This window comes from Schistocerca piceifrons, chromosome 3, assembly GCF_021461385.2.
Source record: "Schistocerca piceifrons isolate TAMUIC-IGC-003096 chromosome 3, iqSchPice1.1, whole genome shotgun sequence".
Taxonomy (NCBI): Eukaryota; Metazoa; Arthropoda; class Insecta; order Orthoptera; family Acrididae; genus Schistocerca; species Schistocerca piceifrons.
In genome coordinates this window covers 207,508,118-207,532,952 of record NC_060140.1, presented here as the reverse complement: position 1 = coordinate 207,532,952, position 24,835 = coordinate 207,508,118, and positions in this window count along the sequence as shown.

The window sequence follows — 24,835 nt, the reverse complement described above, 5'->3', positions numbered from 1 at the left end:
AGGCTGGTGATACAGGAGGCCAAGGTTCAAAAATGGTTCAAATGGCTCTGAGCACTATGGGACTTAACATCTGAGGTCATCAGTCCCCTATAACTTAGAACTACTTAAACCTAACTGACCCAAGGACATCACACACATCCATGCCCGAGGCAGGATTCGAACCAGCGACCGTAGCAGTCTCGCAGTTCCAGACTGTAGCGCCTAGAACGGCTCGGCCAGTCCGGCCGGCGAGGCCAAGGTTCTTCAAGGACTGTAGAGCCTACCAAGAAGAAGACAAGAAGGAGAATACTGATCACAGCTTCACAGTACATTTATTCACTTATGAAAGTTGTTATCAACAGACGCTCTTGATCATCCAGTGATATAACGCGAGCCCGGAGACCGTAAGGTCGCGGTATTGGATACCGATCACATCTGGAATTTTTCAGTCTACCTTTACGCTAACATTCGCCTCTAAATGATGTGACGGTACATCAGAAACGACACGTATTTCAGATTTTATGTTGAACTGTAGGTCCCTCTCCTCGGGAGGAATACTGAGGTAGATTAACGGTGCGGAAGTCGGCGAAGTGGCGTTCAATGGACAGACCTGGCAAACAGGCTGCTGGATATCCGTCTTGGGGATTTACTAATTTACTACGTTGACTTTGGACAAAATGGTTCAAATGGCTCTGAGCACTATGGGACTCAACTGCTGTGGTCATAAGTCCCCTAGAACTTAGAACTACTTGAACCTAACTAACCTAAGGACATCACACAACACCCAGCCATCACGAGGCAGAGAAAATCCCTGACCCCGCCGGGAATCGAACCCGGGAACCCGGGCGTGTGAAGCGAGAACGCTACCGCACGACCACGAGATGCGGGCGACTTTGGACAGATGGCTAATATTTACTGGTATGACAGGAACGATCATTCGAAGCAAAAAAGCCTACTACGCATGTGCTCTAAAATGCATAGCGTAAGTGGATCAGCTCTTGCAAGGAAATGTGATTCACAGCAGCGAAGATGAACAAGTGCCGTTGGCTCTTAAGTTATGTACTTTAGAGCCCATGTTTACTAGACATTTTTGCCTCTAATGATCGTTCCTGTCACATCGACCATTTCGCGTTCCACCTGGACACCATGTATAAAGGGTGTCTCCCCTAAGAGTCGACAGGCGTTTTTTTTTTTTTTTTTTTTTTTTGCGGCTATCTACAATTTAGTTGTTTTTACATTGTGTAGCTGGAGTCAGTCACAGAAATAGCGCTTATCGCGTCTTTCATGCGATACACAATGTCGACGGAAAGTGTCGGTTTATTTTATGTTACAAACAAAATTATTTTTAAGGTGGAATTTTACGTGTCCATTCGATAGAGAGGTCCCAAATTAGTCTTGTACGATATTCGTTTTATCGAAGTAAAACACGAAGAACAACCGCAGCGACAACGCAGCCCAGACTCGCGCTGACTGCTACCGCCTAGCGTGCAGCGCTAATGAGTCGGTACTTGAGTTCTGCTTATTCTTCGTGCTTTACTGTTCCTGTTAATACATGTCGATAAAACGGATATGGCTGTTGAGTAATTTGGAAGCACTCTATCGAATGACATGTAAAATTCCGATTTAAAAATAATATTGTTTGAGGTGGGAAACAAACCGACGGTTTCTGCTGTCACTGGACGTCGCATAAAAGACGCGAGGAGCAGTAATTGTTCGAGCTGACTCGGACTACGCAAAGCAAATGCGAAATTTCAGATATCTCCCAAAACACCAGAAAAAATGTGTCTGACGACTCTTAGGAGAGACGTCCGGTAATGGGTGTAAGGGAAGACACTTTCATGTCTGGTTCCTTACTTAGTATGTTCGCACACCACCCTGTGTTAGTTGTTTTCTCTGTGCATCGAACAGTCTTCCTGCAAACACGTCACAAACTTTACGACCTATTGCAGTCGTAAGTGCATCAGTAAGTGGATTACATCTGTCATTATAGACTAATCATTTTGCGTCGATGCGTCCACACTTCAATACATGTCCTGCTGACGATGAGAAAATAAGCAATATTTATCTTGCCACGTATGTTCTGAGGCACTACGCAACCTAAAAACACACGGCTTGTAATGGCTAGAGCTATTAGCCTGAAAATTACGTAACTACTGATCTAATGTTGTTCAGGACATCGGTCGGCCGATGTGGCCGAGCGGTTCTAGGCGCTTCAGTCTGGAACCGCGCGACCGCTACGCTCGCAGGTTCGAATCCTGCCTCGGGCATGGATGTGTGTGATGTTCTTAGGTTAGTTAGGTTTAAGTAGTTCTAAGTTCTAGGGGACTGATGACCTCAGATGTTAAGTCTCACAGTGCTCAGAACGATTTGTTCTCTACACCATCCTAAGTTACCAACAGAAACCAATAGGAAATATCTGTACATCTGTACTTACGCCCGTTACACAGGTGTGTGTGTTTGTGTGTGTGTGAAATCTTATGGTACTTAACTGCTAAGGTCATCAGTCCCTAAGCTTACACACTACTTAACCTAAATTATCCTAAGGACAAACACATACACCCATGCCCGAGGGAGGACTCGAACCTCCGCCGGGACCAGCCGCTGTGTGTGTTTGTTTTCCATGTGTGTTCTGATGACACGTTTCATACCATAAAGAGTCCCGGGTTCGATTCCCGGCGGGGTCAGGTATTTTCACCCGCCTCGAGATGGCTGGGTGCTTGTGTTGTCCTCGTCATTTCATCAGCATTCGTGAAAGTGGCGAGATTGGACTGAGCAAAGGTTGGGAATTTGTACGGGCGCCGATAACCCCGCAGTTGAGCGCCCCACAAACCAAACGTCATCATCATCATCATGCCATAAAATTTATCGTGAAATGATCAATGGAACAAATAAGTAACTAGCGAATATAATTATACTCATTCCATAGTCTTTTTCCTCTTCTACGATCGTTATATTGTAAATTACAGTTCTTCCTATGATTCAGTCGTGTTAATGTTTGGATACTCATTGTATTTAACCTTTCTCGTCCTACGATGATACTTCGTGCGATTTTAAATACTTTATCTTTTAGTTTTGAAAACTACATCATCCTTTGACAGAGCAGTGAAATACCGGCGGTTCCAGAATTAACCACGTAAGTTAGAACTCGTTTTAGTGGGCAAATTTGCAAAAACGTGTTCAAATACGGTGCACTTACAGCAAAACACAAACTTCCGGCTCGAAAGGGGTAATAAAAATGCGATTCCCGGACGTTACAATTAGTGCGGGACGGCGCAGGCTGGCGGGTAGAGCCGCGAATCTTCGACACTCGCTGTGAAAAATTAAGTAACGGCCGAGCGGACGCGCAGGTTGCAGGGAAAACGTACCCGCGTCACGCGGGCCGGACCGGACGAATGACCGCCGCGGCCGCGACTGAAATATTCAAAGAAGTTTAATTAGCAGCGTCAAGTATTAACCGGCTAGATTAGCGGGGAGGCGGCGAGGGGTGTCCAAGCGGCCGCGCCGGGCTGCGCGCGCATGCATATGAATGCCGGCGGCACGCGGCGCGCTAATGCCGGCCCATCGCCGGCGCGTAATTGCATATTAAATCGGACGCGCGGCAAGTAATGACGCGTTTACCGCTCCCTGGGCGCCACTGCGCGCGCGCCGCCCGCCTAAATGACGTCATCACGAGTTAAATTAACATGATTACTGCGGCGCGGTGTTATTGTTGCGGGCGCTCTGCCAGGTAGTCCGTAATGGCGGCGCGCGAGCGGCGGTGGCGCCGAACCGAAGAAGCGGCCGGCCGCCGGCTCGCCGTGTCAAATGGTGGCAGCTGCCGGCCTGCCCTAGCAGCGCCTGTTCGCAATTATGTAACGAGGGCGCCTGTTTATTAGCGCGCTGTTACCTATCGCTGAATACGGAATTGCCCACTAGACGGAGCGTTAATGTGCTATGCCCACGCTCCGAAAGCCACCTTCTGTTATGTGGGGGAGGATATTTTGTGTACCATTGTGCCCCTCCTAACTCCCCTCCACTGCAGTTCCAGTCGCGAATGATGCGCAGGAAGAACGATTGTTAGCAAGCCACCATCTCTGTTCGAATTAACCTGACTATTTATTATCATGGGCATTTTGCGAGATACACCGGGTGATCAAGAAGTCTGTATGAATTTGAAAACTTAATAAACCACGGAATAATGTAGATAGAGAGGTAAAAATTGACACACACGCTTGGAATGACATGGGGTTTTATTAGAACCGAAAAGAAACAAAATTCACAAAACGTCCGACAGATGGCGTTGGGTAGCAAAACGTCAGTGACTGCGCGTGACAATCGTGTATAAAAGGAGCTGTAATGTGAGAGAGAATCAGATGCGCCAGCAGCAGTCGCAGCATGTTGACGTTACCTGAAAAGGAGCTTTTAGTGAAGCTATGTTATCAGAATGGGGAATGTACTAGTTCAGCGTTACGATCCTATCGCCATAGGAAGGGGATTCGAACGGGCAAAGGTCCTTTGACAAATGCAGCTGTGGCGAGAATGATTTCGAAGTTCGAAGCCACGGGTTGTTTAGACGATAGACCCCGTAGTGGGCGACCGAGCACAAGGCGTAATGCTGCTGAGACAGTTCAGGAAGAAATGGAGACTGTAGCGGGTTCGTCCATGCACGGGAAAGTCAGCGCTCGTGCAGTCGCACGTCGCTCCGGCATTCCATACACTACTGTTTGGTTGGCACTTAGGCGTACCCTCCGATGCTATCCGTACAAAATCCATCGGCATCTCGAACTGTTACCTGGCGATTTAGTGAAACGGAGGGCATTTGCGGTGTGGGCGTTTCAAAAGATGGTGGAAGAAGACGATTGGTTGAGTAACGTGTAGTGGACCGACGAAGCTCATTTCACACTCCGAGGGTCTGTCAACGCCCACAACGGCAGAATTTGGGCTACCGAAAATCCTAGAACTGTCATGGAAACGCCATTGCACGACGACAAAGTCACGGTATGGGTTGGATATCCCACATCTACCGTTATCGGGCCTTTTTTCTTCGAGGAAATGCGTGATTCTGGTTTTGTAACTGCTACCGTGACGGGTGAGAGGTACGACGCGTGAAAGATCTCTTGCGCACGTCGTTTCGTCGTGCTTGGCCTCCCAGGTCCCCAGACCTCAGTCCGTGCGATTATTGGCTTTGGGGTTACCTGAAGTCGCAAGTGTATCGTGATCGACCGACATCTCCCGGGATGCTGAAAGATAACATCCGACGCTAATGCCTCACCATAACTCAGGACATGCTTTACAGTGCTGTTCACAACATTATTCCTCGACTACAGCTGTTGTTGAGGGATTATGGTGGACATATTGAGCATTTCTTGTAAAGAACATCATCTTTGCTTTGTCTTACTTCGTTATACTAATTATTGCTATTCTGATCAGATGAAGCGCCATCTGTCGGACATTTTTTGAACTTTTGTATTTTTTTGGTTCTAATAAAACCCCATGTCATTCCAAGCATGTGTGTCAATTTTTACCTCTCTATCTACATTGTTCCGTGATTTATTCAGTTTTCAAATTTATACTGACTTTTTGATCACCCGGTATGTACGAGGAAGCATGTATGGGAAATAGTCATAAAGTTTTTGTTTCACCTCCAAAAAACTAAATTTACACAATTGAGGGACTGAGAGGACAAATGATACAAGTGACGTTTCACAAGGAAGTGATCTGTGGAGCAACAATTATTGAATTATATGAAAAAAACGTAGATTAGTTACAAACTGCGGCGTGCACACGCTTTAGTAAACATGTAAACGTCCTACAGATATTCGGATTTAGGTTATGCCATCATTGCCGATGATGTGGCGCAGACGAATGGCGAAATTCCGCATGACCTGCTGAACATCGATGCTGTCGATGACCTCCTGAATGGCTGTTTACAGCGCAGCGATGGTTTTGAGGTTACTCCGGAACGCCTTCTCTTTAATGTAGCCCCACAAAAAGGAGTCACATTTGGTCAGATCCGGAGAACATAGCGGCCAAGCCAGACCAATTCCAGTGGCCTCTGAGTAGCCCCGAGCCAGAATGCGGTCCCCAAAGTGCTCCTCCACGACATCAAATACTTTCCTGCTTCGATGGGGTCGAGCTCTGTCTTGCATGAACCATAACTTGTGCAAATCAGATCACTTCGGATAATGAGGATGTAATCACCTTCCTCTCTTTCTTGGGGGCTTCGTCCCGCTCCAACGCGGGCTCGGGCTTGTTATGAAGGATTTGGCAGTGTTAATTGCAGAGGGTGGCCGGATGCCCTTCCTGACGCAACCCCGAACCCCCCGGGACGGAAGTAGTGTACCCCAGCTGTCTGCGTCTAGTGTACGTCATGAAATAGTGCAAACGTCTTCAGATGTCTGTGAGTGGTGTAACTGAGGCGGAACTTGGGGACCAGCCCGGTATTCACCTAGCGGGATGTGAAAAACCGACTAAAAACCACATCCGGGCTGTCCGGCAGACTGGCCCTCGTCGTTAATCGGCCGAGCGGATTCGATCCGGAGACGGCGCGCCTACCCGAGTCCAGGAGGGAGCGCATTAGCGCTCTCGGCTACCCTGGCGGGTTTTAGTCACCTTCCAGAATTATTCAAATGGCTCTGAGCACTATGGGACTTAAGATCAGAGTTCATCAGTCCCCTAGCCTTAGAACTACTTAAACCTAACTAACCTAAGAACATCACATACATCTATGCCCGAGGCAGGATTCGAACCTGCGACCATAGCAGAAGCGTGGTTCCGGACTGAAGCGCCTAGAACCGCTCGGCCTGAACGGCCGACAACCATCTTCCAAAATCTTCACGTATCGTTGGGTAGTCAGACACCGTGCCATCAAGTAATATCGCACCGATTATTCCGTGACTGGACATTGCACACCACACAGTCATCCGTTAAGGGTGAAGAGACTTCCCGATCGTGAAATGCAGATTCTACCAACCGGGCAGTTTGATCGTCCCAACACAAACCGTTCAGAATATATGAAGGTTTTATTTCACATAGTTCAATAATTGTCACCCTCTAAATACACATTTGGTAAGCTAAATTGTGGATGTATTCTGAGTAAAAGAAGTACAAGCGATTTCCTGCATTTAGCTGCACTCTGTGATGATAAAGTTTAAGTACAAGCCAATGCCTCGACTGCATTTGGAAAACAACAAGAACAAGTGAATTGGCGGTCAGAAGAAAAATTGCTGCTATCTTTAGTGAAGTTTGAAAAATGTACTTTTTTAAAGTTCGCCAATACCTTGATGTGCAGGCTTTTAAGGGTGCTTGTAGTAATACTTAATACATGTTTAAACAGGCCGATCCCAAGGTCCTCGACCCGGCCGTCCGTTCTGTATATCAGGGCCGGCCACGGCGAACCAAATTTGACGGATGCAGCTTGTACACGCCATGTGCGGGCCAATGCCTGACCAGTCACTCGGCTTTGTTCGTTACCCGGAAGAGCGCAACATTTCATTTAGCATTGCGGAGTGACATTTTCCGGTCGGCACAACTCTTTCAGTTCGGCAGAATCGCGGTTTCACCGCTCTGTAGGGTAGACTAAACTTAGTGTTCAGCCTTACGGCTGGTCTTGTCACGGGGGAGCCTCGTCAGAGAGGTCCACCGCATGAGCGTCTAGGGAAGTGATTCCAGTGGTGGTTTCCCGTCGCCTTCCACTGGTGATGATGAAATGATAATGAGGACAACACAACACCCAGTCCCTGAGCGGAGAAAAATCACCGACCCAGCCGGGAATCGAACCCGGGCCCCTTGGCGTGACAAGCCGCAACGCTGACCATTCAGCTATCGGGGCGGACGTAGGGTAGAGGGGGTACGGTTGAAACGAATTCAATATCTCTGGAACGGTTCCGCAGGGAGTGTAATGGGGCAACAATGTGGGCGACAGGTCTGAACACGAAACTCAGTGTTGCGCCGCTCCCTGCATATTGTCGTCACGTACAGGAGGATCTATTGTGTTTTAATAGCCAAAAGTAAGTATTTTTCTTCTGATTTTCATGCTAACATCGTGTATTTTATTTAACTCAAAATATTGAGTGTCTGTTTCTGAGTCTTATACAGCTTGTAGAGTTCAGAGTAATGACTAGGCTTATGTATTACTATTACCACCAGTCTGTCTTTTACCAAAGGTGGGGCTGGGGGTGGTTGAAATAATCTTTATGGGTACGGTTGAAGTAGTCAATATATTAATTTTGTTTTGTTTTGTAGATGCCTACAGTTCGGGTGAGAACGACATCTAGACGGTAGATTCGTTTGTCGAGGTATAAAGATGCGTATGCAGAGGTAAAAGCTGGAAACTCCCTACGAAAAGCAGCGGACATGCATGGAATAAACCACTGTTCTCTACTGAAAGATGTACGAAAGCGAAATGCCACTGGCGAGGACAATGAAGGTATGCGGTATAGGGCACACAACAGTGTTTCTAATGAAGAAGAAGAGCAACATTGTCAAAATTCGATGTGCAGAAATATATTTTGGAATCTCTAAGAAAGACGTGAGAAAACTGACGTACGAACTTACCGTTAAGTATAATTTATCATGACCTCGAACCTAGGACAACGAAAGGGCTGGTGAGGAATGGTTTCGGATGTTTATGAGGGAAAATCCTGAACTGTCCGCACACGCCGCGCAGGCTAAAATACTGTTCAGGGCGACTAGCTTTAATAAAACTAACGTCGATGCTTTCTACGACAATTTGGCCATTTCCATGGACCGTCATAACTTTGAACTCAAAGACACGTGTAACACCGATGAAACAGGCATAGCAACCGTTCAAAAACCAGATAGAGTTGTAGTTAGACGTGGTGCTCGTCAAGAAGGTTCAGTAATTTCAGCTGAAAGGGGTACTTTAGCGACAGTAACTTTTGCAGCAAACGCCACTGGCAATGTTATTCCTCCATTCTCTGTTTTTCCACGAGTACGTTCCCAAGACCATTTTATTAGGGATGGGCCTCTGGTTGAATGCAGTATCAGTCATATGTAAATTTCCTGGAACACTTCAGGAAGCACTCAAATGCATCTCCGTCTCATAAAGTGTTACTCGTACTTGATAACCATTCCTCACACGTTGGTATTAACGCACTGGACTTTTGCAAAATCAATGGCATTGTCTTACTGCCCTTCCCTTCTCATTGCTCTCACAAACTCCAGCCACTTGATCGATCTGCATATGGACCTTTGAAGAAGGCTGTAAACTCTACTTGTGATAGGTGGTTGTCAAGCCACCCCGGAAAAACAATGTCGATTTACGACATTCCGGAGATTGCAGCGTCTGCTATGCCCCTCGCTCTGACATCTTCCAACATTCAGGCCGGATTTCTCAAAACGGGAATTTACCAATATAGCCTGCAGCTGTTTATTTCGCTCGTTTTTGCTCCTGCATTTGTAACGGATAGACCTAATCGCGAAAATACAGCTGAGTCTGCAGTAACAGGGACTACAGTTCAACAACTGGCTATCAATAACTCACCTGTTGCAACAACTCAGCAAGGAAACGATGGTGAACATAAAGAAACTCCGAATAGGACTACACCACCTAGACTTTGCAGCACCATTATCACTCAGGAAACTTCACTGAGACCTTCTACAAGTGGGCAAGCAATTTCTAATGATGCTATTATATTTACGCCGGAAGTAGTAAGGCCATTACCGAAAGCTCCCCCGAGAAAATATGATGGGCCTAAAGGACGAAAAACTAGAAAGTCCACAATTTACACTGATATACCAGAGAAAGAAGAAACAAGAAGAGAACATGAAGCAAGATTGAAACGGACCAAGACTAAGCAAGTTAAGAGAAGATTGGGTGGAGGAACAGGTAAAAAAATTAAGAAAGTAATACTCAGCAGGAAATGTCATCAGAAGAGGAAGAATGCTACTGTATTGATTATCACCATATTCAGAGAGCAGATCCGGAGAAAAGTGAATTCACTGCATCACTTGTAAACAGTGGGCTCACGAAGAATGGACAGAAGGCGGTGTTAGCTATGTTTGCCACAACTGTGACTCAAAATATTTAGACTGATATATAAGCTAAATGTTTAGTTGATTAAAGAAATGTTAGCTTTCAGTTTATTCTGTAGGCTATGTTAATTTGATGGAACAAATGTTTTAGTTTATTATTTAGATATATCTTTGTAAATGTTAAACCACTAAGGCTGACTAAGGTTGTCATATATTGCCATAATTATGCATATAACTAGAATTAATGGTAAATAAAACGTGTTGCAATACTATATTTCGAATTATTTGCATGCGTTTCAACTGACCGCAATCACTGTTTCAACCGCCCCTAGTATGGCGACTATTGGAACAAAACGGATTTTTTTTTTTTAATTTTGAGTCTTCGTAAAAAATGCACCCCAGGAACAAAAGTGGTATAGCCGTTTCGCAGCTAGAAACACGATCTTGAGTTTGGCTTATCATCATTGTCGTTTGGTTTATAAACAACAAGAATATGAACGATAAAAGCCAAACCGTTTCAACGGTACCCAGCCTACCCTACCCTCTTCGGTATTTGTGCCTAATATGAACGACGAGTCTTGGAAGGAGGTTATAAGATGAACATCAACAAAAGCAAAACGAGGATAATGGAATGTAGTCGAATAAAGTCGGGTGATGCTGAGGGAATTAGATTAGGAAATGAGAACTCAAAGTAGTAAAGGAGCTTTGCTATTTGGGGAGCAAAATAACCGATGATGGTCGAAGTAGAGAGGATATAAAATGTAGACTGGCAATGGCAAGGAAAGCGTTTCTGAAGAAGATAAATTTGTTAACATCGAGTATAGATTTAAGTGTCAGGAAGTCGTTTCTGAAAGTATTTTTATGGAGTGTAGCCACGTATGGAAGTGAAACATTGACGTTAAATAGTTTGGACAAGAAGAGAATAGAAGCTTTCCAAATGTGGTGCTACAGAAGAATGCTGAAGATTAGATGGGTAGATCACATAACTAATGAGGAGGTATTGAATAGAATTGGGAAGAAGAGGAGTTTGTGGCACAACTTGAAAAGAAGAAGGGACCGTTGGTAGGACATGTTCTGAGGCATCAAGGAATCACAAGTTCATCATTGGAGGGCAGCGCGGGGGGTAAAAACCGTAGAGGGAGACCAGGAGATGAATGCACTAAGCACATTCAGAAGGATGTAGGTTGCAGTAGGTACTGGGAGATGAAGAAGGTTGCACAGAATAGAGTAGCATGGAGAGCTTCATCAAACCAGTCTCTGGACTGAAGACCACAACAACAACAACAATGAATGACGTTCATAGGTCCAGTGTCTGTTTGCAAAAAAAGGGCCAGTCTAGCGGTATATCGCCACAGTCCTTCAAAATGAATGGGAATGACGGAAGAGAGGGACGTAAATTCACAATTTGCGTCAGCGTCGGGTACTGCATATTTGCATTGAAAGCACGCAGAAAGAATTTAAAGATTTAGTTGACAATGAAAGGACAAAAAACCACAACGATAGATAGACGGGCTTCATTGTTCTGTATATCAAGAAGCACTTTGTGCTAAATTTGTAGGTATGTAGCACGTGATGAAACTGGTGGTACGAATAGTAAAAATTCTAAAGTAGCAAGCATTATTCCATTGTCAGTCGCAATAGTTTTCAGTGGAATTAAGCGAAGAGCATGGAAACTTCATACATTACTGCAAAGTACATTAGTTAAGTCAAGGGGCAGGTCTGCTTCGATTTTTAGATTTGAAACTCACCATTGTTGAAATTATGAAGAAAAAAGGAGTGCAGGAACGAAAATTAGAACACCCGGAATGGATTGCAGACCTCGCATTTTGAGTGCACGTAACTGCACACTGCAAGGGAACTTGTTTCTGATTTGAGGGGGATGCATTTATAAAGAAAACTGCGTTGTAGAAGGGACACGTGCTAAGAAACGCAGCCTGGTTCCCTAAGCTCAATGGCGTTAAGAAAAATGCGAGGTTTGCAGAGTTCATCGTGGCCTTGAAAGGACTCCAAGGATAGTTTTACAAAGATCTTGAGGACACTGTCTATCTTACAGCTGTTGTCGTGCTGCTTTCAGGACGTTTGCCGTTTCAGTTGAAAGCGCCCCTGTGTGTGTGCAGATGTAACCGATGAAACTGCAAGGTAATTCTAGTTTTACTTTAAAACTGTCCAGGACATCTACGTTGCATTCCTCAGGTAGCGTGTCCGAGTCTCCATAATGAGATTGCAAAAGTGCTGGGATATTTCTTTCGATATATTGATGTGAAAGACCTTTTTTCGATTATGAAACTATCAATAAGTCACGATTACGTGACGACTTGAGTGCGAAACTCCATGAAATTGTCTATATCTGTCTATATGCCGACAGTTTGTACCAGATGAAAACTATGTTATGTCTTCTGCGCGCCAAAAATAATTAAATAATATTGAATATTTGTTTTGTTTGTTATCTATGTTGTTGATAAATGTGGAGTGGAAAACCAAGTCGTATGGAATCCGACTGTACTGCCATTTAGATGCGGCGCATTCGCAGTTTCCCTCTCTTACCCCTCCCCGTGTTCAGACAGTGTGGTGTGGTGTGGGAGAAGTGTACAGCGAGGCTGACTGCCTTGGCACTTATGCTCAGGTACAGCTCGCAAGCTGAGATCTTGGCCGTACCTGCTGTATATTGAAACTGACAGAGATTTTGGTCTGTCTGGAAGGGCAAAGAAATACTTCAAATGTGTATTTGTTCCCCAATACAGGATGTAAGAAATGAAGGAGGTCAACAGAACGCTTTCTGTGTAGGAAATGAAAAAAGAAAACTTCCATTCATTTGAGCCCCTAAATGCCATATCAAAGTAAAAAGTTGCTAAGGACACAGAAGGAAACAAATAACAATGGAAGAATATCACGTGGATCTGAATCAGCAAAGAAAATCACAATTCAAGTGTTCGCTAAACCGTGATCTTGAGTTTATGGAAGCGGTTTTTAGGAGTCTCAATATCAATCCTCCATCAATTTCTCTTCCGCAGCCTTCGCATCAGGATGAGTTTGAAATAAAACCTTAGAAGTGGAAAAATCTTCAGGAAATAAAGAAGAACGTGCATTCACCTCGTCATGATGTCTGTAAAAATATATCACATTCCCAGACAGCTGTTATCATCGGTGAAAAAGAGGGAGTAGAGAACGAAGAGGATGTCAAAGAAAGGAACGAGGAAGGATGAAAGAAGCATAATACAATGATACGGTATGACGAGTGTTGCTCAAGAAGGACATTCTTGAAGATATACCACAGACGGAAATGACTATGATTCTATAGGCATCGGCTGTGAGACGATTATAGCAAGCGACTATTAATAATTTTTCCTATGTGTTGAAACCGCTCACATACACTGAAGCGCCAGGGAAACTGGTATAGGCAGGCGTACTCAAATACAGGGATTTGTACACAGGCAGAATACGGCGCTGCTGCTGGCAACGCCAATACAAGAGTACAAGTGTCTGGCGCTGTTGACACATTCGTTAGTGCTCTTAGAATGGCAGGTCATCAACATATAAGCGAGTTGGAATGTGGTGCTACACTCGGCGCACGAGGGACACAACCTCTCCGAGTCGCCCCTGAGACCGAGCGGTTCTAGGCGCTTCAGTCCGGAACCGCGCTGCTGCTAAGGTCGCAGGTTCGAATCCTGCCTCGGGCATGGATGTGTGTGATGTCCTTAGGTTAGTTAGGTTTAAGTAGTTCTAAGTCTAGGGGACTGATGACCTCGAATGTTAAGTCCGATGGTGCTTAGAGCCAGAGCCACAGCGTCTCCGAGGTAACGATGAAGTGAGAATTTTCCCATACAACCATTTTCCGAGTGTACCGTGAATATCAGGAACTCGCTACAACATCAAATCTCCGACATCGCTGCGGCCGGGAAAGGATCCTTCAAGAACGGCACCAACAACGAATGAAGAGAATCATTCAACATGACAGAAGTGGAACTCTTCCGCAAATTGCTGCAGATTTCAATGCTGAGACTGTTCAAGATGGTGGAGGCTCTGTAATGGTGTGGGGCGTGTGCATTTGGATTGATATGGAACCCCTGATACGTCTAGATTCGACTCTGACTGGTGACACGTACGTAAGGATCCTGTCTGATCAGCTGCATCCATTCATGTCCATTGTGCATTCCGACGGACTTGGGCATTTCCAACAGGACAATCCAACACCCCACACGTCCAGAATTGCTACAGAGGGTCTACACGAACACTCTTCGGAGTTTCAGCACTTTCGCTGGCCACGAAACTCCCCAGCGATGAACATTACTGCGCATATCTGGGATGCCTTACAACGCTCTGTTCAGAAGAGATCTCCACCCCTCGTACTCTTACGGATTTATGGAGAGCCCTGCAGGATTCATGACGGCAATTCCCTCCAGCAGTACTTCAGACATTAGTCGAGTCCATGCCTCGTTGTGTTGCGGCACTTCTGCATGATCGCGGGGGCCTTACACGATACTAGGCAGGTGTACCAGTGTCTTTGGCTCTTCAGTGTATATTTTGATTTTTATATTTTAATTTTGCTATTATCGTATTGTTTTTGAGCTTCATGTATTAATTTTGCTTTAATTCCTCACATATCTTTATTTTGCAATAAATATGTATAGTACTATTTATATCATATGTTGTACCAACGTAATCTTCAAAATATACCAAAGTAAATAAATTGTTTTGCCCTTGTACCAGTTTTACTATGAAAAGTATTAAGACGCAAGGCGTATATTTATTTTCAACATATTATAAAAAATAATGCAAAGGCATAATCTCTAACCATGCCTGCAATTGGTAGAAACTCACATCATTTATAAACTGCCGTTGATCTCTGGCAGTCATTTACTAAGTTTGTTTCAGCGAGCATTGGTACCACCTGTACTGTCAGCCCCTCAATTAGTTCGTTTCTATACAGGTACAGGCTGTCCCATAAACAACGCTAGTACTGAGAGGCCCACCGTTTTCCCGTCGTACTAAGTCAGCAGCACTGGGTGTTGCACGATTTTCATCTGTTTTCTTTGTTGTCTACGTGACAAGATGTACACAGCAACACCATGGCAGACCGCCCCCATACAGACACCTCAATCGCGAAGTGCAATCTCAGCTCCGAGCAGTTGCTTCCATATGGTGCTCACTAATCGAGACTACGTTCTGCTTACGTCATCAAGTTTGTCAGCACGTCGTATTCGTCTGCAGACTGTTGCCAAACGCCAGACAGAGCGCTGTCCACTGTTCGCTATTTTGCATCCGCCCAGTACTGACACGGATGGAAATCTGCCAACAGGCACAAAACACGACGCGCCGCAGACACTGGGACAGTTCCCGCAGTTCAGTTGTTCCTGCGGCGCCAGCATTTCCTGCAATTACGCTACAGAGCACAGTTCCGTCTGCAGTACTTTAACTTAACAAACAATCGTTAAAGAATAAAAACTTCGATCCTTTGTTGACAGCAGAACGTAATATAAGGCAGTAGTAGCATAGTATAACGTTAGTGAAGGAAAGTAAGCGGATAATTTCACTTTAGGCCTAAGGTTTTCGCAAATTACATAACACTGAAAAGCCTTGATTAATTTGAGACGACAAACTCGAGCAAAACGATGGCTGAACTACAAATGTCAAGCAGCCACTTGACTGTCATTCTGTAATACTGAGGTATGTATCTGTTCCGTTAATATTTTTCTATTAATAATTTTATTCACGTAAACACCATAAGCTCAGAAACTTATTTATTACTATGCAAAAATAATTTATATGTCTCAGTTATGTGACTGGATTTGTGATTTCCTGTCAGAGATGTCCTTAGGTTAGTTAGGTTTAAGTAGTTCTACGTTCTAGGGGACTGATGACCATAGATGTTAAGTCCCATAGTGCTCAGAGCCATTTGAACCATTTTCAACCTGTCAGAGAGGTCACAGCTCGTAGTAATTGACGGAAAGTCATCGAGTACAACAGAAGTGATTTCTGGCGTTCCCCAAGGTAGTGTTATAGGCCCTTTGCTCTTCCTTTTCTATATAAACGATTTTGGAGACAATCTGAGCAGCCGTCTTAGGTTGTTTGCAGATGACACTGTCGTTTATCGACTAATAAAGTCATCAGAAGATCAAAACAAACTGCAAAACGATTTAGAAAAGATATCTGAATGGTGCAAAAAGTGACAGTTGCCCCTAAATAACAAGAAGTGTGAAGTCATCTACTTGAGTTCTAAAAGGAAACCGTTGAACTTAGTTACACGGTAAATCAGCCTAATCTAAAAGCCGTAAATTCAACTAAATACCTGAGTATTACAATTACGAACAACTTAAATTGGAAGGAAAACATACAAAATGTTGTGGGGAAGGCTAACCAAAGACTGCATTTTATCAGCAGGACACTTAGAAAATGGAACAGACTTACTAAGGAGACTGCCTACACTACGCTTTTCCGTCCTCTTTTAGAATACTGCTGCGTCGTGCGGGATCCTTACCAGATAGGACTGACGGAGTACAACGAAAAAGTTCATAGAAGGGCAGCACGTTTTGTATTATCGCGAAATATGGGAGAGAGTGTCACACAAATGATACACGATTTGGGCTGGAAATCATTAAAAGAAAGGCGTTTTTCGTTGCGACGGAATCTTCTCACAAAATTCCAATCACCAACTTTCTCCTCCGAATGCGAAAATATTTTGTTGACACCGACCTACATCCCCCCCCCCCCATGAACCATGGACCTTGCCGCTGGTGGGGAGGCTTGCGTGCGTCAGCGATACAGATAGCCGTACCGTAGGTGCAACCACAACGGAGGGGTATCTGCTGAGAGGCCAGACAAACGTGTGGTTCCTGAAGAGGGGCAGCAGCCTTTTCAGTAGTTGCAGGGGCTACAGTCTGGATGATTGACTGATCTGGCCTTGTAACAATAACCAAAACGGCTTTGCTGTGCTGGTACTGCGAACGGCTGAAAGCAAGGGGAAACTACAGCCGTAATTTTTCCCGAGGGCATGCAGCTTTACTGTATGGTTAAATGATGATGGCGTCCTCTTGGGTAAAATATTCCGGAGGTAAAATAGTCCCCCATTCGGATCTCCGGGCGACGACTACTCAAGAGGACGTTGTTATCAGGAGAAAGAAAACTGGCGTTCTACGGATCGGGGCGTGGAATGTGAGATCCCTTAATCGGGCAGGTAGGTAAGAAAATTTAAAAAGGGAAATGGATAGTGGGAATTAGTGAAGTTCGGTGGCAGGAGGAACAAGACTTTTGGTCAGGTGAATACAGGTTTATAAATACAAAATCAAATAGGGGTAATGCAGGAGTAGGATTAATAATGAATAAAAAAAACAGGAGTACGGGTAAGCTACTACAAACAGCATAGTGAACGCATTATTGTGGCCAAGATAGATACGAAGCCCACACCTACTACAGTAGTACAAGTCTATATGCCAACTAGCTCTGCAGATGACGAAGAAATTGAAGAAATGTATGATGAAATAAAAGAAATTATTCAGATAGTGAAGGGAGCGAAAATTTAATAGTCATGGGTGACTGGAATTCGAGTGTAGGAAAAGGGAGAGAAGGAAACATAGTAGGTGAATATAGATTGGGGGTAAGAAATGAAAGAGGAAGCCGTCTGTTAGAAGTTTGCACAGAGCATAACTTAATCATAGCTAACACTTGGTTCAAGAATCATAAAAGAAGGTTGTATACATGGAAGAATCCCGGAGATACTAAAAGGTATCAGATAGCTTATATAATGGTAAGACAGAGATTTAGGAACCAGGTTTTAAATTGTAAGACATTTCCAGGGGCAGATGTGGACTCTGACCACAATCTATTGGTTATGAACTGCAGATTAAAATAGAAGAAACTGCAAAAAGGTGGGAATTTAAGGAGATGGGACCTGGAAAACTGACTAAACCAGAGGTTGTATAGAGTTTGAGGGAGAGCATAAGGGAACAACTGACAGCAGTGGGGGAAAGAAGTACAGTAGAAAAAGAATGGGTAGCTCTGAGGGATGTAGTAAATGGCTCTGAGCACTATGGGACGTAACATCTCAGGTCATCAGTCCCCTAGAACTTAGAACTACTTAAACCTAACTAACCTAAGGACATCACACACATCCATGCCCGAGGTAGGATTCGAACCTGCGACCGTAGCGGCCGCGCGGTTCCAGACTGAAGCGCCTAGAAACGCTCGGCCACCAGCGGTCGGCGAGGGATGTAGTAGTGAAGGCAGCAGAGGATCAGGTAGGTAAAAAGATGAGAGCTAGTAGAAATCCTTGGGTAACAGAAGAAATATTGAATTTAATTGATGAAAGGAGGAAACATAAAAATGCAGTAAATGAAGCAGGCAAAAAGGAATACAAACGTCTCAAAAACGAGATTGACAGGAAGTGCTAAATGGCTAAGTAGGGATGGCTAGAGGACACATGTAAGGATGTAGAGGCTTATCTCACTAGGGGTAAGATAGATACTGCCTACAGGAAAATTAAAGAGACTTTTGGAGAAAAGAGAACCACTTGTATGAATATCAAGAGCTCAGATGGAAACCCAGTCCTAACCAAAGAAGGGAAAGCAGAAAGGTGGAAGGAGTATATAGAGGGTCTATACAAGGGCGATGTACTTTAGGACAATATTATAGAAATGGAAGATAATGTAGATGAAGATGAAATGGGAGATACGATATTGCGTGAAGAGTTTGAAAGAGCACTGAAAGACCTGAGCCGAAACAAGGCCCCGCGAGTAGACAACATTCCATTAGAACTACTGACGGCCTTGGGAGAACCAGTCCTGACAAAACTCTACCATCTGGTTAGCTTGATGCATGAGACAGGTGAAGTACCCTCAGACTTCAAGAAGAATGTAATAATTCCAATCCCAAAGAAAGCAGGTGTTGACAGATGTGAAAATTACCGAACTATCAGTTTAATAAGTCACAGCTGTAAAATACTAACACGAATTCTTTACAGACGATTGGAAAAACTGGTAGAAGCCGACCTCGGGGAAGATGAGTTTGGATTCCGTAGAAATATTGGATCACGTGAGGCAATACTGACCTTACGACTTATCTTAAAGAAAGATTAAGGAAAGGCAAACCTACGTTTCTAGCATTTGTAAACTTAGAGAAAGCTCTTGACATTGTTGACTGGAATACTCTCTTTCAAATTCTAAAGGTGGCAGGGGTAAAATACAGGGAGCGAAAGGCTATTTACAATTTGTACAGAAACCAGATGGCAGTTATAAGAGTCGAGGGGCATGAAAGGGAAGCAGTGGTTGGAAAGGGAGTGAGGCAGGGTTGTAACCTCTCTCCAATGTTATTCAATCTGTATATTGAACAAGCAGTAAAGGATACAAAAGAAAAATTCGGAGTAAGTATTAAAATCCATGCAGAAGAAATAAAAACTTTGAGGTTCGCCGATGACATTGTAATTCTGTCAGAGACAGGAAAAGACTTGGAGGAGCAGTTGAAAGGAATGGACAGTGTCTTGAAAGGAGGATATAGGACGAACATCAACAAAAGCAAAACGAGGATAATGGAATTTAGTCGAATTAAGTCGGGTGATGCTGAGGGAATTAGATTAGGAAATGAGACACTTAAAGTAGTAAAGGAGTTTTGCTATTTGGGGAGCAAAATAACTGATGATGGTCGAAGTAGAGAGGATATAAAATATAGACTGGCAATGGCAAGGAAAGCGTTTCTGAAGAAGAGAAATTTGTTAACATCGAGTATAGATTTAAGTGTCAGGAAGTCGTTTCTGAAAGTATTTGTATGGAGTGTAGCCATGTATGGAAGTGAAACATGGACGATAAATAGTTGGAACAGGAAGAGAATAGAAGCTTTCGAAATGCGGTGCTACAGAAGAATGCTGAAGATCAGATGGGTAGATCACATAACTAATGAGGAGGTATTGAATAGAATTGGGGAGGAGTTTGTGGCACAACCTGACGAGAAGAAGGGACCGGTTGGTAGGACATGTTCTGAGGCATCAAGGGATCACAAACTTAGCATTGGTGGGCGGTGTGGATGGTAAAAATGGTAGAGAGAGACCAAGACATGAATACACTAAGCAGATTCAGAAGGATGTAGGTTGCAGTAGGTACTGGGAGATGAAGAAACTTGCACAGGATAGGGTAGCATGGAGAGCTGCATCAAACCAGTCTCAGGACTGAAGACGACAACAACATCAACACCGACCTACATAGGGAGGAACGATCACCACGATAAAATAAGGGAAATCAAAGCTCGTACGGAAAGATATAGGTGTTCCTCGTACGAGATTGGAATGATAGCGAATTGTGAAGGTGGTTTGGTGAACCTTCTGCCAGGCACCTGAATGTGATTTGCAGAGTATCCATGTAGATGTACATGTGAGAGATGTTTTTGACAGAGAATAAATGAACTCACTAAAGGTGGAGAAACGTCTCTAAAACATGTATTGAAACAAGAATTTGTGTTTTCTCAAGGCAAAACCCCTTTTTCATATTTAATATGCTATACAATGGTTGATGTGAAACTTTTCCCGATACATCGGAATTAAAAGTGACAAAGAACTGGAGGGTTGTTGTCGGTATATAGGATTTCACACTTCAGTCGGTAAAAACGGAACTTTTACAGACTCAGTTTGTTGGCTATACGTATGTCCTAAAAAAACCTTATCAGGAACAGGTAGACGTATCCATTTGAAATTTACATCAACTACTAAGGCCTACGGTCCCTTGGCGATGTAAAAAATTTAAGCTTCAAGATATGGCCTTTATGACACATATTTTGATGCTCGCAAACTCACACATGAAAACCTTCCATTGAACTAGAATCATGAAATTTGGCAAGAAGCAAAGTTTCACAGCACAAGTAAAAGTAAAAAAAAAATCCGAAAACTGTTCATTTGTAATTATATCACACGAAAAAATATTTCTTTTGTCACTTCTTATCCGGCGTCAAACTTGAAATGAAAATAATAAGTAGCGCTGAATTCGGGTTCTCTGGGTCACAATGCTAAAAGTCGAACTGGTATGTGGATCGTACCACACTTACCCACCAAATATTAGATACCATAAAAGAGGAAAGCGGGATGGAATCATGGTTGGTAGTTACAATTTATAATTAAGACAGTTTATTGACATTACACTTTTTAAGGAATTTGACACAAATTGTGGACGACCCACTAGATAAAGCTTTTCAAGTACAGTTATAAACCCAATGTACTCAGTACTCAAATAAACAGTCCCTTAAGAGAAAGTTATAAGAAAACTTTATGTGCCAGGTATTTATAGAAACCTTAAGCATAGCAATTATCAATCACTTCACGTAGCCACTTCATCAAACTCCTTAAAACCAAGTGTTACCTTAAGATGGCCACGCCTCACATTATCCCTAAAATACCCTTATAAACTTACTATTTCAATCCGTTAAAGAAGCACTTGTTAAAAGGTCATTTACAAACTTAACGTTGCTGGGCACTAATATCCCTCGCTTTATTTTCCCTTATTAAGAAAACAGAATTCCTGACAAACATCAGAAATTCAAACTCCCATATAGGATTTCCCACAAAATACGTACAATGAAAACAGTTGCCAATAAAGGCTGACTTAATGACACTTCAACACTAGTGCCAAGCTAAGATCCAATTACATAATGTTGGGTCTAGACAAGACAGCCTAGACACAATGAGAGGAAGCCGAAAGGCACGCGCTTAAACTCACGCAGGCTGACGTGAGGTCTGAAACAGGATACGTAATGAATGCTATAAAGAAAAGTACGTAGCTTCTGGAATACTTAACTTTAATCCACATTTGTAGAACATCGCTCTTGATGATACATGTTATAACCACAATATATATAGCAAAGGATTATGGCACCTTGCTAGGTCGTAGCAATTGTAGCTGAAGGCTATGCTAACTATCGTCTCGGCAAATGAGAGCGTAGTTGTCAGTGAATCATTGCTATGAACGTCGGCTGTACAACTGGGGCGAGTGCCAGTACGTCTCTCTAGACCTGCCGTGTGGTGGCGCTCGGTCTGCTATCACTGACAGTGGCGACACGCGGGTCCGCCGTATACTAACGGACCGCGGCCGATTTAAAGGCTACCACCTAGCAAGTGTGGTGTCTGGCGGTGACACCACACATAACATGATAGAACCACTTACATAAAAAAACTACAGGAGAAACATTGATCTTTAAAAAATGAATGTTCACGTGCTCAAACGTGTTAATAAAAGACTACTACAAAGAGCTGCGCAAGGAACTCAGCAGATGCTATGCAATTTGAAGTTTGGCCAGTTGCCAGTCGCTAATGTTTAAGGTTCAAATGGTTCCGAGCACCATGGGACTTAATATCTGAGGTCATCAGTCCCCTAGAACTTAGAACTACTTAAACCTAACTAACCTAAGGACAACATACACATCCATGCCCAAGGCAGGATTCGAACCTGCGACCGTAGCGGTCGCGCGGTTCCAGACTGAAGCGCGTAGAACCGCTCGGTCACAGCAGCCGGCAATATTTAAGGAAACAGGTTTGTATAAGAAGAGACTACATACAATATATATTTATATGTGTACCAGCTTAGCCCGCCTTGGCGGAAGGAAGATAAATATTAAACTTTGGAACGCGGTTTGTGAACAACTCCCGGTAGTGGCCAGGTTCTTAAACACTGCCAGGCCTAGACCTCGGAAGACATTTCACTCACCGCCAAGGCGCTGGCACAGTCAAAGGTTCTTGCGCGAATCACATAGACATTCCAATAACTCTGAAACATAGAGACACTCGGCAGAACCTTTGACCCGATATATGGGTAAGCGTGTAAAGGAACACACACTACTGACAGATTCGCAACTTTGACCTTAAGCATTTTACACATGCACAACTGTATTAATAGAGTGCAGGCTTTGAAAACGCCTACATAAAATCATTTGATTACAAGAAACACAGAGCACTAGAAAAACTGAGAAAACTTTCATGTAACGGCCACCATTTAATTAGAGCAATTGAACACTTCCACACCATCTTAAAGTTCGACAGTGAAAGTCTCGCCATAATAATAAAATTTAAATGCCTATGAGTGCGTCGGTCAACAAAACATAATTACGACCACTTACTTCATATCACGTACAGAATACGAAGGAGCGGGTTCGACAGCTTCACCGCTTCACTTCAAATTTTGTTCGCAGCGAAGTCACAGAACTTTTATCTCCAAGTTGCCCATGTCGTCAAAACGCCAAACCAATTTCACACCGTCCCGCAGTACAGGTGTCAAGGGGCTGTTGCCCTAGAAGACGACGGATTCGCGCCGTCTCATCGCCATGATGAAGAAAGTATAGGGATTCATCAGACCATGCAACGTTCTGCTACTGCGTCAACGTCCAGTGCCTATGGTCTGATGACTTTAATAGTCGATAAACGACAACGTCACCTTCAAACAACCTAAGATGGCTGCTCAGATTGTCTCCCAAATCGTTTATAAAGATAAGGAACAGCAAATGGCCTATACCACAGCTTTGGGGAACGCCAGAAATCACTTCTATTTTACTCCATGACTTTCTGTCAATTGTTACGAATTGTGACCTCCCTGCAGGAAATCACAAATCCAGTGACATAACAGACGATACTCCATAAGCAAGCAGTTTCACTACAAGCCGCTTTTGTGGTACAGTATTTGGAAGAATGCTTACAATCAAGTGGGTTAGATAACACCACAAGTGAGGAAAGATCGAAGAAAATGGAATTAGCATACAAACTCACGCAAAACCGGTATAATAAAAGACTAGTAACATTCCAGACATAAATTAAACACTACACATCAGTAATTACACCGAAGCACATTACGGATCCAAATGTCTAACACTGAATGAAAGAGGTGAACCAGAAGAACTGGAAAAAGAAGAAAGGAAAATACTCTGAACAATTTTGGACCACAAAAGAACAGAGATAAAACTGGAGGAAGAGGAGAAATGAAGATCTATGTAGACACATACAAACAATTACAGAAACAATAAGAAAGAAGAGATTAAAATTTTGCGGACATATGTACAGTATGAATGACAATAGGCTAATGAAGAAAACTTCTAACTTCATTTCCAAATTTAAAAAAAACTACGAGATGTCTGGAAGAGACAAGAATGGACTTGAGAAAACTTAATGTCGCAGAAAACACCAAACACAACAGGGAGAGTCTGAGGCTGCTGATCAGTACTGGAAAATTTCCTGTCCAACAATGAAATTCACAACACAGGAGGGTGATGTCAAATGAACAGAGGCAGGCCATCAGCCAACGCATGAAGAAGTACTGGGAAGATAAAAAGAAAAAGATTGTACATTTATCTTACGTTCTAAGTGGTCTACAATTGGTCAAATTCTGTAATAAAGATTGCATGGGAAAAGTGGCAGTGTCCTCGTAGATACTGCGCAGCAGCATGAAAAGTAAACTTGAAATATGAAGCAGTATTTCCGAAGTGACTAACTGCTGCATTTCGCAGTAGCAACGGTTGGCGTAAATGGTGCACTATACTCTTGATCATATATACAGAAATTGTTGATACCAGAAATTGAACTGTGTCAAAAACATAGTGCACTGAGTACAAGATAATTACCACAGTTAGAGGCATATCGACAACCAAATAAGAAGTCCGTGAATGCAATTTTTCATAAGGAAATCTAGGGATTTCTGAGAGCAACACAGAATCACGTCGTTGCTGCTACAAATTACTTACTGGAGGTACATCTTATTAGAACTAATCATCACTGCAGTAGTTGCAGAGTTTGGAACGAAACTATATCAGATTTTACATCTGGCAGCAACAAAATATGTGAAAAAGGCATGTAGTGGAGCAGGGCGGTTTCTAAGACAATGATTTATGACCCTTATGCAAAAAAGAGCACCTGTCACCCCACCCCTTTCCC